Below are 16736 nucleotides of genomic sequence, written 5' to 3'. Positions count from 1 at the left end.
TGAGGGAAATAAAATACCTCTCGCGGACCAAACACACTACCCCCTGCGGGTGGGGGACGCAGACGAAGAATTCACCCACGATATCCCCTGCCTGTCGTAAGAGGCGACTAAAAGGGGCGACCAAGGGATGATCAAATTAGAACCATGAAACTACTTGTGATTAGTACCACCACGCGGGGAACACCACGGGTCGCTTTTACTTGCGCGTAGTACCACTATGTTAGGTACCAAATAGATTTGTGATTAGTAGCAAACGAGAGTGCGACGGCTTTTACAGTACCTGTGATTAGTAGCACTATCTGAGCGACACCATGGGATGACGGAACCCATGGTTCTGGCTTGCCTATGATTAGTACCCACTATATGAGGAACACCACGGGATAGTACGAATCCCTGTGGTTAGTACGCTTATGTGATGAACACCATAGGTTTGCGTTGCCTGTAAATGGTGCCGCAATGTGCGAAACAGCGTAGGTCTGTAATAAATTTGCGAATTTCATTACCTATGAGTAGTACCATAATGTGTGGAATACCGTGAGTCTAAGCTACTCTTGATTAGTACCGCAACATGACAAATACCATGGTTCTACTTTTCTAGCGATAAGTACCATTGTGGGGGCCTATGACTTGGATTTTGGACTCCTTTCGACTACAAGTATAATCGATTCTATATCGTGCTATAGAAGCAGTCCCTTGGTCAGTAATACTATTCTTTTAACCGGGCGAGTTGGCCGTGCGCGTAGAGGCGCGCGGCTGTGAGCTTGCATCCGGGAGATAGTAGGTTCGAATCCCACTATCGGCAGCCCTGAAGATGGTTTTCCGTGGTTTCCCATTTTCACACCAGGCAAATGCTGGGGCTGTACCTTAATTAAGGCCACGGCCGCTTCCTTCCAACTCCTAGCCCTTTCCTATCCCATCGTCGCCATAAGACCTATCTGTGTCGGTGCGACGTAAAGCCCCTAGCAAAAAAAAAAAAACTATTCTTTTACGCTAGCTTCTGTGCATGTGAGGCACTGTGGGTCGGTTCCACTGATCGTTTTAAATTCATATCCATCCATCCATTCATTCTTCGTCGTCCGACTCGTTGGCTGAACGGTCTGCGTACTGGCCTTCGGTTCACAGGGCCCCGGGTTCGATTCCCGGCCGGGTCGGGGATTTTAACCTTAATTGGTTAATTCCAATGGCACGGGGCCTGGGTGTCTGTGTTGTCTTCATCATCATTTCATCCTCATCACGACGCGCAGGTCGCCTACGGGAGTCAAATAGAAATACCTGGCGAGCCGAACCCGTCCTGGGATATCCCGGCACTAAAAGCCATACGACATTTCAATTCATTTCATTCTTCGTCCTCACGTTTTGAATTGTGGTCAGTGGATGTTTTTGGGCTTTTAATTTCGTCCCATTTCGTACCATTAGGGGCCGATGACCTAGATGTTAGGCGCCTTTAAACAACAAGCATCATCATCATCATCATCATCAGATCCTTAAAAATAATGTTTTTCCGTGGTTTCCCATTTTCACACCAGGCAAATGCTGGGGCTATACCTTAATTAAGGCCACGGCCGCTTCCTTCCAACTCCTAGGCCTTTCCTATCCCATCGTCGCCATAAGACCTATCTGTGTCGGTGCGACGTAAAGCCCCTAGCAAAAAAAGTAATGTTATAGGTTTTACGTCTCACTAACTACGTTTTTCGGTTTCCAGACACGCCTAGGTACTAGAATTATCTCCCGTAATTCTTTTACGTGTCGGTAAATCTACTGACACGAGGCTGGCGTGTTTGGACGCTTTCAGATAAGCACCGGACTGAGTCATGGTCGAATCTGCCTAATTAGCCTCAGAAAGCAGGCCTCTTGAAATGGTTATGCTGTGTTGTATGCGTGTAAGGAATATACAAACTGTCATGTGCGATTAATCGGTTCATTCTGGCTCCTCGGCTGAATGAACAGTGCACTGGCCTTCGGTTGAAAGGGCCCGGAGCTCGATTCCTGGGAGGGCTGACGATTTTAACTGCATGTGGTTAATTCATCTGTCTTGTAGAGTGGGTGCTTGTGTTCGTCTTAATATACTTCTCTTCATACACACATGGCATACTACACATCAAATATAGCAGAAGAACACATCCCTTCACGGAGGACTGCCATCACTAAGGGTATCCGGCCGTAATACTGGGTCAAAGGGATATGAAGTGCCAATCCCAATAAACTGGGGATAAGGCCGAGAAGATGTACAATTACCCGGTTCCTGATGTGTGCTCTATGTTGTAGAATAACGTGTTGTTTCCTCTTGAAATATTATTCGGATACAGGTTAATACAGACATTTTTTAAGCTAGGGGTTTAAGACTGAGGAGGAAGTGGCCGTGGTCTTCATCTAGGCACAGTCCCAGCATTTTCCTGATGTGGAAATGGGAATTCAGGTATTCCGACGGTGTGGTTTGAACCCATAATCTACCGGCAAATGCATGGGTACCTGACCCGAGCCACGTAACTAGCTCGGCAGATAAATTCTAAACAGTGGGTTGGTCCATGACGTGCCGTGTACGTGCTTACATTTAGAGGCATGTTAGCTTTTGGACATCAAAATACGTAAGCTATTGCCTTTGTATTGTTACAACTTACAACTGCATACATCCTATTAGGCTGTTTCATTGTGGATTTTCGATTATTTCAAAGATATTTGTTCTTGTCATGATATAAATCGCTAACCGAAATTTTCCCCATACTTTGGACCCAGCATGTGTTTGGACATAATCTCGTTGGTCTGTTCCACTGTGTATGAGCCGGAAAAATTTTTGGCTTCCAGCTTTAATTCATACTGAACCGCTATGGATAAGGAGACAAAAACATTCATCAAAATTTCCAGAAAATGCCCCTCCCCATCTACAGGGATTCCATCGCCTGAAGAAACGCCGAAAATAGCCCATCAACTCTCCAGGGACTACAGTGGAATTAGTGGCAGTCAGCATGGCCATATGCTACTCCTCACTGGCAGTCTTTGTTTACTAAGAAGTATCTCCCATCAAGCCTTGATTCCTTACGAAAACTTGGGTTTCACTCAGTCGAGTTAAACCAGGCATGGAACATGTGAACCACCATTTCATAAGTGGAGTGCTGTGACTGTGGAGATTTGAACCCGGTTATTCAGTACATGACTTTACAGTGTGACAAGAGAGCATTCAATGGATCTATCGATGTCATTGTCAATTTATCTGACAAGACCCAACAGTGCTGGAAAAGCTTCTTAATTTTATCTTATGATCTCTCATTTTCATTGTATATATTACTATACTATTATAAGTCTTATTTATATTTCTTTAATAAACTCTGTGCATACCATAAGATAAATATATAGTTATTTTATAAACGGCGAAATTAGAGTTCCGTTCATAATTAATAATTGTTTTTTTGTCTTTGCAGGTGAGTACTACTTCTTGGAGAACTGGCGAAGGAAAGAACAGGTTAGATATAAAATATTGATAACGAATGCTATTATTCCTATTATTCTTAGTTTCTATTCACGAAATTTACATTGAATTACAATTTATTTTGGCAGTGAAAATTTGTGAAAAAATGGTAACTAGTTTTTGAGTTCTTTGTAATGTGAACACCACCGGCAATGTTTAAAAACTGTTGTTTTATGGAATGAATAAGAATCTTATAGAATACCAAAAATCAAACGGAGAAGTATGAAATACAAATTCACTCCTTTATATTTTGACATAATCAGTAGAGTCATTCAAGCATTTGTCACGGGGTAAAATGAGGATAGCGAGTTGAACACCTCTAAGTGATTCAGCGTTACATGTCTGTTCTCCCGAATCATTTCATCGGTGCCATTAACTATTCTCCTCTGCATATTACAGTCGTTCGACTGACTGAAAATTCACGACACAGCTTCCACATTTGTTGGATAGACTTTTTTCCTCTCTGAATACAGACAAAAATCTTCTCGTAAATGTTGCCAGGTTTCGTGTCTTTGCCTGAAAAAAATCGGTGATTGTATGGACCTTTTACCATACAACGCATTCAGTAATTTCGCCATTTTGCAACTGCAACTGTGCCAAGATTCTGGTTTACCGACCTGCAAACCAAGCGCAATCAGTCGCTGCGACTATCACTCCGCATATTTATTTCTGAACAGTGAAACAAAAAAATCTCACTTTTTGACTTACTCTCGTACATAAGTCCTTGAGGATCATCTTGTTTGTCATTCTTCTCCTGATCTGACTAAGGTCGAACTGTGTTAGATGATATCACCTTCATCGGTGTGATCCGAATGAAGAACTCTCTGTGCAGCTAATCAGTTGTGCAAGACCAATTGCGGTCGCTGCAGAAAATATCTTGTGTGATCATCCTGTACTGTGATGCAGATATTAATGGAAAAATTGTGTTTTAATGGGTAAAATAGTGAGACCATCAACCCCTCAAAATGTGACTGAAGGACGAAGTGGAAGAATTTTGATTCCTCGGAAACGTCGTCTTTTCTTGTTGGACTTTTTCCCAAATTATTGAGGTCGGCACTTGATATAGTTTTCGGCTCAGTTTAACGGTCGAATCTCCTTCCAGAAACCAACCCTATGTGGATGGAGGAATGTATTCTCTATTGCATGTTTTAGTGGTTGTTAGCAGCGATGTGCGTTGTTCGAGTACGCAGATGAAGAGATGTGTATTAAGACGAACAAAGACACCCAGTCGTCGAGCCAGAATAATTAACCGTAAGAATTTAAAAACCTCGACCCGGCGGATAATCGAACCCGGAGCCCTCTGAACCGAAGGCGACAACGGCCACCATTCAGTCAGGAGCCGGTCAAATTAATACAAAATCAAATATTATTTTTATATTATGTTCCACGAATTCTGTTGTGGCTAAAAGGTAAATCCTTCTTCTACAACTTACTACATGCAATGGATTCAGATTGAGTGTTCAGTACTCAGCCCGAAGGCTGGTTTGATCCTCAATAGTTCCACTATCGGCTGTCACAGATCGACTACGTTTCATAGAAGAGGCGTACAAGGAAATGAGAAGTAAAGTGGGTTCCCGTTGCTTTCCTCACTGAGCGAGAAGTTTCCAATGCATATCAGTCTGGCAGTCCGACTAGAATACACATACTAACCAACCCTGTATAAATATCACTTGCACATCATTCGCAACAGTGGTATTACTAGCATTGCTCAGTCAGTTTCATATTGTCATTGCCAAGGGCAGGACAAATTTGTTCTGGCCAATACGAGAAGGTGCACTGTAAACATTATATATTGTAAGAAATGGATCTGGGTAAAATGGGTTCATATTGTAAGTAAATAATTTGCAGGAAAATGCTCCGAGACCCAGTAATAACCTTAACCCAACTCCGAGACCTAGATGTAGCCTTAGTTCAGCTCCGAGACATGGTGGTGGTCCCATGCCAGATCCCTCAAGAGTTACAAAGAAAACAATATAAATGCTGTTAATCTCATTTGGTTCTCTTTAGCGTAAGTCTGTCTGTTACGTCATCGGCTCGGAGGCTGCTTGGATGATCAAATAGCATCACCAAAGGTTATGCGATTATAAAGAAATCACAAAAACAGGTGGTAGCGCCAAAATGAGGTATACTAGGCAGATTGAGAAGGGAGATAGTTTGACATTCTTCACTAGGACAGAAAGTGCTTTTGCAGGACGACAATCCATGTAAGTAGCACTCTTCATAACACTCAAGCACACCAGTCTTGCTCCGAATGTCATTACTCAGCACCATTCATACCTCAGTAACTTCCATATTGTCACTGTATTGCAGTAGCGGTGATTGGGAGTTGGAATTGGGGGGGGGGGCACAATCATTTATAGACAATAACAATTGCCCGGGTCTGTTGACTATAGCAAGGGGGGGGGGGGGAGGAGGAGGACAACATCAAAATTGAAAAAGAAATCTTCAAAATGGTAAGTGTTTAATGCTCTCTGAGCGAATTTCAATAGACGTAAAGGTTGGGAAGTGCAGTAATAATACTATACAATAAAACTTTCACCAAAGGGAAAATAATTACACACGTATTACAATTAAATAGAAGTTCGGCGTGATTATACAATTAATATGTCATTTAGTATTTGACTACACATTAAGAAAGTAACAGACAATAGACAGAACTGAACAGACATATCTCTCACTCGCCGCCATATGACATCAATTATCAGAATGCGACTTGGACATGCATCTTACCCCAGTCATCTGTTCAGACTCAAAGTCATAGACTCCCCAAATTGTCCCTCTGACCCTAATCAAGAAGCAGACCTCAACCATACAATTTTAGGATGCACTAGATACAAACCACAAGTGACCAATTTATATCAAACGCTTATACAACTGAAAGTTCCACTTCCCACCTCCGTTTCGTCGTTGTTCAGCAGCTATGACATCCGTATATATCAAGCAATAGCCAAATTTTTAAGTGAAGCCAATTTAACACTGTGATATGTTTGTTCTGTAGTCTGTAGTTAAACTGTTCTCATCCAACCAAAGTTCCCGTACCGTGGCTTTCCATCACCAATTAGTCACAATGCCATGAACGGTCCATGTTGTAAAGATGTTGCTCTTTGACTTTCCTGTTTTCTAAATGTACAGAGCTGGCAGCATGGTCTTACGGACCAAATGCCAAAATGTAAATTTAAAAAAGTAAATAAGTAAAAAAAACTGAACAGACACATTGTCTGAGAGACTGCCAGATTGACGAATGTGCGCGGAAAGCGGGTGAATCATACCTCAGTGTCCATGACCTTGGTAAAATCTACCCTAGTTACCCTTCTTCACAGCACATCGTCGTTGCCGGGACAAAACCTCCTATGTGATAATATGCTTGGAGATATACTCACTCGCAGCACATACATTATGAAGAGCGAGAATGCACTGACAATATTCACACAATATTGCACCTTAGATGACAGAACCTTACCGGCCAAAGTTCTAAACTAAAATATTTCACATAGGAGTCTTTGTCCCGGCAGCGACGACATACTACACTACTTGCTGTGGCGCTGTTCGAATAGGTATATGTTAGCCGCAACGAATGACATTTTGTGCGCATTTCCGCTAAGCATTTTTCTTAATAATTAAAGAAATTAAAGGAAGGAATTAGCTGAAAAAACAATAGGGATTGTACAAACAGTTTCTTATAATTTCTAGTTTCAGGCGATTTTTTAAAATAACTGTTAGGTTCTTCAGTCTGCCGAAAGAAAAATAATTCACCGGGCTAGTTGACTGTGTGGTTAGGGGCGCGCAGCCGGGAGATAGTGGGTACAAATAACACTGTTGGCAGCCCTGAATATGGTTTTCCATGGTTTCCCATTTTCACACCAGGCAAATGCTGGGCTGTACCTTAATTAAAGCCGCGCCACTTCCTTCCCACTCCTAACCCTTTCCTATCCCATCGTCGCCATAAAACCTTAATTAAAGCCGCGGCCACTTCCTTCCCACTCCTAGCCCTTTCCTGTCCCATCGTCGCCATAAAACCTATCTGTGTCAGTGCGACGTTAAGCCAGTTCTCAAAAACCAAACAAAAATCAGGTGGCTAAATCCAAAAGGTTGGGGGGGGGGGGGGGTGGAGGGGAGCAACTGCCCCCTCAGCCACAACTGCTGTAATGGATGAGTCTGGGACTGCAGCGATAGCTACATTTTGCCCTGGCCTGTATTAAGACACAGATGCAAAATTAAAGCTTCCATCAAGCAATGGCAACAGGCGGGTTTAGCATAAGACCATTTAAGTGTTGAGTAAATTGATATAAATAGATTTTCTATCATTTGAAATGGTGGACCGGGCGGCGGGTTGGCCGTGGGGTTAGGAGCGCGCAGCGGGTGATAGTGGGTTCGAACCCCACTGTCGGCAGCCCTGAAGATAGTTTTCCGTGATTTCCCATTTTCACACCAGACAACATTCGTGTTAGAGGTACGTTAATTAAGACCACAACAGCTTCCTTCCCATTCCTAGGCATTTCCTATCCCATCGTCGACATAAGACCTATCTGTGTCGGTGCGACGTAAAGCACATAGCAAACAAAAAAAAATGGTGGTTTTAAACTTCTGTCCTGTAATGTACACTTTTGTTATATCACTTTTTTTTAATGCTATTTGTTCGGGGCGTCGACCCATGTGGATCTTTTGCCCCTACTGGCACCATATTATAAGAACCTTCGTTGTAATTGGAATGGCGGTTGTGTGTGAGGAAAGGAAGATTAAGGACGTCACAAACACCCAGTCCCCAGGCCAGGGATATTAATCATTACAATTAGAAACCCCTGACCCGGACGGGAATTGAACTCGAAGCCGCCGGGTGACAGGCGGGCGCGTTGCCCCCTACATCGCGGGGCCGGACTGTTATAACACTTAGTAATACGGTTGCAATTATCTTTTCAGCAACACATGACAACATTCGTGTTAGAGGTACATAATGTTACCACTCACCGATCCTGACTCAAGCTATCAATTTCTTATACTTTACTCAGGCTTTATTTCCTGTTCAACGTCAAACGAAGGTCGCAGCAGTCGGACTCTGCTGGCGCCAAGGTGGGAGACAAAGCCAGCGTTGGTAATTTCCTCAAATGTGAAATAGACGTTTGAATTCATTAGCATCTTGGCCTCAAGCGTGGGTGTTAGTGCTTTTAATAATTCCTTTTTGTGAAGCAATCAGCCTCAAGATAGGCGATGGTTGCGCCCTGCACCATTCACTTACTTTCTCTCAATTGTTTTTATCCACAATACAGCCCATTCTCGCAGTAAAAGTGTGCACGAACCAAGAGAAAAACGAAAAGGGGAAGTAGATAGGTTGCGGCGCACGTTTAAAGTTGTGACCTACTCTTATATAAGAAATAGCACGTATTACAAGCGGAGGACAATAATGTACGGATTTCGAAAGTGAATTCGTTATAGCAAAGTGAAAATAAAAGTTCACATCTATCAACTTGAGAACCGAACCAAGCCAAACCCCAAGCGCAAGAGCTCCGAAGGACCAAGCGACCGCTGCTCAGACCGAAGGCTTGCAGATTATGAGGTATGTGGTCGACTCGACGAATCTTCTCGGCGGTTATTGACCGGCGCCGCTATCTCACTGTCAGACACCTCCTTCATTGTAATCACGTAGTCCGGGCGGACTTCGAGCCAGCCCTTACATTCGTGTAAAAATTCCCGACCTGGGTCCGGCTCCATGGCCAAATGGTTAGCGTGCTGGCCTTGGGTCTCAGGGATCCCGGGTTTGATTCCCGGCAGGGTGGAGAATTCTAACCATAATCGGGTAATTCCGCTGGTACAGGGGCTGGGTATATGTGTCGTCTCCATCACCATTTCATTCTGATCACGACGCGCAGGTTGCCTTCGGTTATCAAATCAAAAGACCTGCATCTGGCAGCCGAATTTGTCAGCATGCTAACCATTTAGCCATGGGGCCGGAGAAGATGAAATGAACCATGTTGAATGACAGTTGGTAGTGAGACGTAAAAGGAATCGGCTGCGGTCTATGAATAGGAAGTACCCTGGCATTTGCCTAGAAGTGAAAATGAGAAACCACCAAAAAATTCAGGACAGCCGACAGTGGGGCTCGAACCCACTCGTCTTCCGAATTCAGAGTTTGGCTCCATAGCCATAGCGCTCGCTATTTGTTTTGAGTGTAAATAAAAAATGTGATAATCATACTCTCTTAATTCCAATCAGAAGAGCACCCTCTTTTTATCGGTGGTAGTGTGTCGGCATCCGAATCCCAAGATCGCGAGTTCGAGTCTGGCCGATGCAATCGGATTTTTGGCAAAAGGTTCACTCGGCGCTCCATATAGCACGTTGTCGGTATGTAAACGATACCCTCCTCCGTAGTGTAATGGTCATCTCTATCAGCTGCCGTCTTCGAAGACCCCTCATACTGTCAGAAATTCAAGATTGCTACGAAGGTTGGTATGCGGTTAAAAAGGTACATTGGGGATGTGCCTGAAAAAAAAAAAAAAAAAAAGAAAGAAAGAAAAAAAAAGCTACACTATCTCGGCACGAGGACAGAAGTTCACTACGTAAATGATCTCTGTTCACCCCTCCCCTCGCCGAACAAAAATCCTCTACCATAGGTCGCCTAAGCCGGTACAGCGGTGTAGGTAGCGTGCCTCCCTCTTTCTCGGAGGCCACTGGTTCGATTCCCGGTTCCCGGCCAGGTCAGGGAGTTTTACCTGGATCTGAGGGCTGATTCTAGGCCCACTCAGCCTACAAGATTTCAATCGAGGAGCTATTTGACGGTAAGATGGTGGTTCCGGTCTAGAAAGCCAAGAATAACGACCCAGAGGATTTGTCGTGCCGACCACACGACACCTCATAATCTGTAGGCCTTCGGACTGAGCAGTGGTCGCTTGGTAGGCCACGGTCCTTCAGGGTTGTGGCGCCATGGGGTTTGGTTTGCTTCATAGGTGACCTAGCTAAGTTCCGGTTTCTCTGCCTTCTGGTAGAGTAAAACGGAACGTTGAAGCGGGCAAGCAGACAGCGTAAATGGTGTCAAAATCCGCACCAAATCAGATAGGTTTCCAACGATGGAAGGAAGGAAGGAAGGAAGGAGGCGTGGACTTAATTAAGGTACAGCCTCAATATTTGCCTGGTATGGAATTTACATAACGGACAAGTATATACAATATTATACAAAAGAAAAGCCTGCAAAGAATATATGGTACTAAGTAGGGAACAATTACACATGGATATCTAAATTATCTATCCACTGCACTAGGGATACTGAGACATCAGCAAAGTCTTTCCGGTCTCCACCACAAGCACGCAGAGGGCATTCGTCCATTATATGATGCATGGTCTGGATCAATGCACCACAATCACACGTTGGAGAGTCCCTGAAGCCCCACCGGTGAAGGGAGAATGCAGATCTTCCACAATTAGTGCGAAACCTGTTTAGTGATGACCACGTTCTTCTTGATTTGCCTGGTATGAAAATGAGAAACGATATGGAATGATTTTAAGTGTTGTCGGCGGTGGGGTTTGAACCCACCATCTCCCGCATGGAATCTTTCAGCTTCAGGGCCTGTTCGCTCTATTTCACTATTATCCTTCACTGCTGTACAGACGTACAGTTATTATATCCTTGTCAATGCTGCCTGCATTAAATGACAGTTTGTTGAATTCACTGGAGAAGAATATTATAATTTCTCTGGTGGGAATCATTCGTTGATCGATGGAATTATTCCTGCTATCATGTGGTTATAAATACCAGTGACATTGCGGAGTAGATGCTCTCTCGAGATGCCACTGGTCGTCCTTCGAGCCGTTACGCGGGTGGCCTTGGCAGCCGTTAGTTCAGGTAGCAGTTCCAGCTCGCGATTGTAAGAGTGCACAGATACTCAGTCTGAATGAGTCTCATTAATATGTCGTTTATAAGACCAGTTTTCGTAACATTTATTCCCATGTCTGTTTCACTACTGCAGAACTCTAATGAAATATTGATGAGGAGCCGCTGGAACAAATACAGGTAATACATTTACAGCTGTCGATATCGCTGATGTGAATCCCATACTGTTGGAGTGGGCAAGATAAGTTGGTTTATAAAGTTATTTGTTCATTTACTCTATTTAGGAAAGCAGTTGTGGGTAACTTGGAACTTCAAATTGATTATTTACCACACTCACCGTTACAAGAATTGTTAATAGAGTATTCTAATTTAATTTGAATAATGTTTTAACGTATCTTCAATTACTTCGTATTTTATGAGATATGAGATTTCCGGAATTTTGCCTCACGTTAGTTGTTAAGTCCATCCCTGTGATGTTGTGGTTAGTGTGATTAGCTGCCATCCCTGAAGGCCCGAGTTAGATTCCCGGCTCTGCCGCGAAATTTGAAACATGGTATGAGGACTGGAACGCAGCCCGCTCAGCCACGGGAGGTCAGCTGAATAGAGGGAGTTCGATTTCTACCTCAGCCATCCTCGAAGTGGTTTTCCGTGGTTTCCCACTTCTCCTCCAGTCAAATGCTGGGCTGGTGCCAAACTTAAGACCTCGGCCGCTTCCTTCCCTCTTCCTTGTCTATCTCTTCCAATCTTCCAACCGCCCTCCCCCCCCCAAAGGCCCTGTTTAGCACAGCACGTGAGACTACCTTGGTGAAATTCGGTATTTGAGTCCGTCTGCTTGACGTTTTCTTGTGAATTGAAGCTCTTACCACTGTCTATTGATCATGAACTTGATAACCGAAACTTTGGTGGGCAGTTGAAATACAGAATAGCTCTAATTAACTCCAATAGAACAACATCGGAAGGATTTCGAAGTCGTAAACTAATCTTCGTCGACAGCCTATTATTCGAAATATTGGATCACAAGTTGGTTTTTTATGGCAGGAATATCTCAAGTTAATTATTATAACCACGAAAGGAGTATTTTTTCACGGTAATTCATTCTTAAGGAAATGAATCACTCGACTATAAATTCTTAGCGCTTCTAAGATATCGTGGATGTTGGTTTCTTACGATACCTCCTGGAATTCTTACTTTCCAATTTCCTCACACGAGTTAGTGGACGGAGTTAAGTAACACAGTGTCACCCGCACTCTTACACCTTGACCTGGCAGTCCGTGACCCCAAGAGTCAGCCCATCAATCTGATGGCTTATTGCTCATCCTCCTACAAGAGACATGGGACTCTCGTCTTGTGGCCCCGCTGCATCCTGGTGCATACGTCAGTAGGGGATTACGATGAGGTATAATCTTATTTATTATCTCTGAAGTGTTCTTCTTTATCTCCTATAGCATTGTTAATTTTTATTGAATTAGAGAAACCTCATGAGAGGTTGTAACTTCTTACTCACAGACAATTATCCCTTGCCAAATGGTTTGAAATATCTAGAGGCACCGTATGCGGTTCTCAACGCTTGTATGACCTTGAACGGGGCCCTTCAACCTCCTGGGAATAATTGAAATTCTATATTTCTCTGAAGTTGATGAAGGTGTAAAAAGGAATAGACCACCTAAACAATAAACTTCGCCATAGAATTGCTCTCTTTCTGGGTAAGTATTGTAGTGCTAGCGTCTGGATTTCAGAATAGTAGCTTCAGTCCCGGCGGTGGTAGTTAAGAGCAGAAGAAAGTCCAGTTGATACTCCATGTCGTTCGATGCTGGCATGTAAAACTGACCTCTGTCGAGCCGCAATAAGTATCTCAGTCGATTAGATAGCTGTTTTCTGAGCCCAAGTTGGCAGTTACGACCCCAGCTCAGACCGATGGTATTTTATCATGCGCAAATACGCCACCCTCATGCCAGTATTGCGCCGGCCCTGTGGTGTAGGGGTAGCGTGCCTGCCTCTTACCCGGAGATCCCGGGTTCAATTCCCGGCCAGGACTTTTACCTGGATCTGAAGGCTGGCTCGAGATCCACTCAGCCTGCACGATTAGAATTGACGAACTATCTGACGGTCCTGGTCTAGAAAGCCAAGAATAACGGCCGAGATGATTCGTCATGTTGACCACACGACGCCTCGTAATCTGCAGGCCTTCGGGCTGAGCAGCGGTCGCTTGGTAGGCCAAGGTACTTCAGGACTGTAGTGCCACGGGGTTAGTTAGTTAGTTAGTTAGTTAGTTAGTTAGTTAGTTAGTTAGTTAGTTAGTTAGTTAGTTAGTTAGTTAGTGGGTTGGTTAGTTAGTTCATGCCAGTAGGTTTACAGGGACGTACAAACACTTGAGGGACAACATTTCTGAACCTCAGAGTCTTTGAAAACTGCAAAAGTATATCATGAAACGTAAAACCAGTAAAATGATTATTTATTACGACCTCTGGTGACATATTAGATGTTTACTCAACGAAATTAATCATAACTCAGGAATAGCTCAGGGTTCCATTTTTTAGCTAGTAGTTTAACGTCGCGCTAACACATTTAGGGTTTTCGGCGCGAAGAGAGTCCCGTTCAGATAAATACTCGTAAATTCTACTGCTTGTGTTAACACTGCTTGGTTATTTACAGGTACGAATGAAAAGTGCAGCATTACAACTTCATCACAGTGTTACGAAATGCCAAATATGGAAATGACAAAATAATCTGGGAAACCAGGTATCAAGACACTGATGTGTTATATTAATATAGGCACAGAATTTAATCATTTTTGGGAACAGTCTCAGGGGCTGATGATCTAGATGTTAGGTCCGTTTGAACAACATTAATAATATTAATTATCTCTCCATTGTTCACCTCCGTAGTGAAACGGTTAACGCTATTAGCAACCGACCTGGGAGGTACTGCCAGAGATTTCAGCAGAATGGTAGGAGGGCTGGTATGAAAATGGTACACGCAGCTCACCTCCATTGAGGGTGTGCCTGAAAAGAGTTGCATCACCTCGGAATTACATGGGTTTGCACACTTAATCTCTGCAACCTGGTGTAGTAAAGCAGGACGTCGAAATCGATTCGCAGGAAACCAGCCCGGCATCAAATCAAAATAGCTGCACATCAGTGCTCAGACATACTATAATAATAATAATAATAATAATAATAATAATAATAATAATAACGTTATTGGCTTTACATCCCTCTAACTACTTTTACGGTTTTCGGAGACGCCGAGGTGCCGAAATGTAGTCCCGCAAGAGTTCCTTTACGTGCCAGTAAATATACCAACCCGAGGCTGACGTATTTGAGCACCTTCAAATACCACCGAACTGAGCCAAAATCGAACCTACCATTTTAGGGTCCGAAGGCCAGCGCCTCAACCGTCTGAGCCACTCAGCCCGGCGACCATAAATCAAATGTCTTATTCGATATCACACCAATCTGCCAGATGTTTCTTGTTTGTATAATAAATGTATTGTATCACCGTTCTACATTTTCCTTCCCTTCTTCTACACATCCTTTTGCATATTTTGATTGCCGAACGCCTCACGTTCTTCCAGAAAAAGTTTTAACTTTGCATTAATATGCCAATGGTTTCCCTTGACACTTGTTAGATGAATCTTCGAATTTTCCCTTGCGAATTAAGGGCCTTTTGATAACAGTATATAAAAGTTTCACGTACTTTCAAGTTAACCGAACTCGATAGCTGCAGTTGCTTAAGTGCGGCCAGTATCCAGTATTCGGGAGATCGTGGGTTCGAAGCCCACTGTCGCCAGCCCTGAAGATGGTTTTCCGTGGTTTCCCATTTTCACACCAGGCAAATGCCGGGGCTGTACCTTAATTAAGGCCACGGCGGCTTCCTTCCCACTCATAGCCCTTTCCTGTCCCATCGTCGCCATAAGACCTAACTGTGTCGATGCGACGTAAAGCAACTAGCAAAAAAAAAAAAAAAAACGTTCAAGTTAATTTTTCTTCTGTTTTCTAATAATTTTATCGGAATGAAAACTTTCTGTAATGTGATATTATGTATTAAAAGTCCGGCTCCATGGCTAAATGGTTAGCGTGCTGGCCTTTGGTCACAGGGGTCCCGGGTTGGATTCCCGGCAGGGTCGGGAATTTTAACCATAATTGGTTAATTTCGCTGACACGGGGGCTGGGTGTATGTGTCGTCTTCATCATCATTTCATCCTCATCACGACGCGCAGGTCGCCTACGGGCGTTAAATCAAAAGACCTGTGTCTGGCGAGCCGAGCTTATCTTCAGACACTCCCGGCACTAAAAGCATACGCCATTTCATTTTTTCATTTATTAAAAGCCACAAGATTTAAGTCTGGAGAGACTATCGATGTCAAAATCTTGGCCACAATGCCTCCACAGTGACATAATTTCCATTTCTGAATTCCCACATCTATGGTTGGGAATTCGAATCACAATTATAATCACCTTGGTGGGATGTCAGTGACAATATCGCTGAGGTAACACGTCTCTGGTGTCATTTCTTATGCAGAGATCGTCTTCTTATGCCATTTCTTGGGATGGCACAAATATTATTTTGTTATTATTGTCTTTTATATCACTAAGGATTTGATCAATAACACTGTTCACTTGTGCATGTAAAACCTAATTGCTTTCTTTGTTCTGAACTAATACAGATAACCTGAAATATTTAGTGTCGGCTTTAAGACAATTGTAACGCGGCATTGTCCTTTTTTGAGGTGAATGTAGAAATAAGTCATTGTAATTAAATGTGCTCGAATGTGAAGGTTGGCGGTATTACAGATTTTTTATAAGTATGTAGTATTAGTGCCGGCTCCCAGGCGTAGGGATGGCGTAGCACTGCGTTCGATTCCCGGCCAGATCAGGGATTTTTACCTGTATCTGATGGCTGGTTCGAGGTCCACTCAGTCTACGTGATTACAAGTGAGGAGCTATCTGACGGCGATATGGCGGTGCCGGTGTAGAGAGCCAAGAATAACGGCCGTGAGGATTCGTCCTGCTGACCACACGACGCCTCGTAATCTTATGGCCTTCGGGCTGAGCAGCGGTTGCTTGGTAGGCCAAGACCCTTCGAGGCTGTTGTGCCATGCGGTCTGGCTGATTTGATACGTAGTATCAGTCTGTATACCTGCTGAAAATATGTTAACTGGCGTCCGTACCATACTACATGCTATTTGCTTTACGTCGCTCCGACACAGATATGGCGACGATGGGATAGGAAAGGCCTAGGAAGTGGAAGGAAGCGGCCGTGGCCTTTATTAAAGTGTGTGAAAATGGGAAACCACGGGAAACCATCTTCAGGGCTGCCGACAGTAGGGCTCGACCCCCCCCCCCCATACTACATGTTATTTTCTTTAATATCTCTCAGTGTTTAGCCCTCAAATTTTGATCAGAATAAGTTATGATTTGATTTTTTCCGCAAGCGGTCTGAAGAGAAACAGTT

Source organism: Anabrus simplex, chromosome 1, assembly GCF_040414725.1.
Source record: "Anabrus simplex isolate iqAnaSimp1 chromosome 1, ASM4041472v1, whole genome shotgun sequence".
NCBI lineage: Eukaryota > Metazoa > Arthropoda > Insecta > Orthoptera > Tettigoniidae > Anabrus > Anabrus simplex.
The sequence above is the reverse complement of the archived record's forward strand: the minus strand, read 5'-3'. Positions refer to the sequence as shown.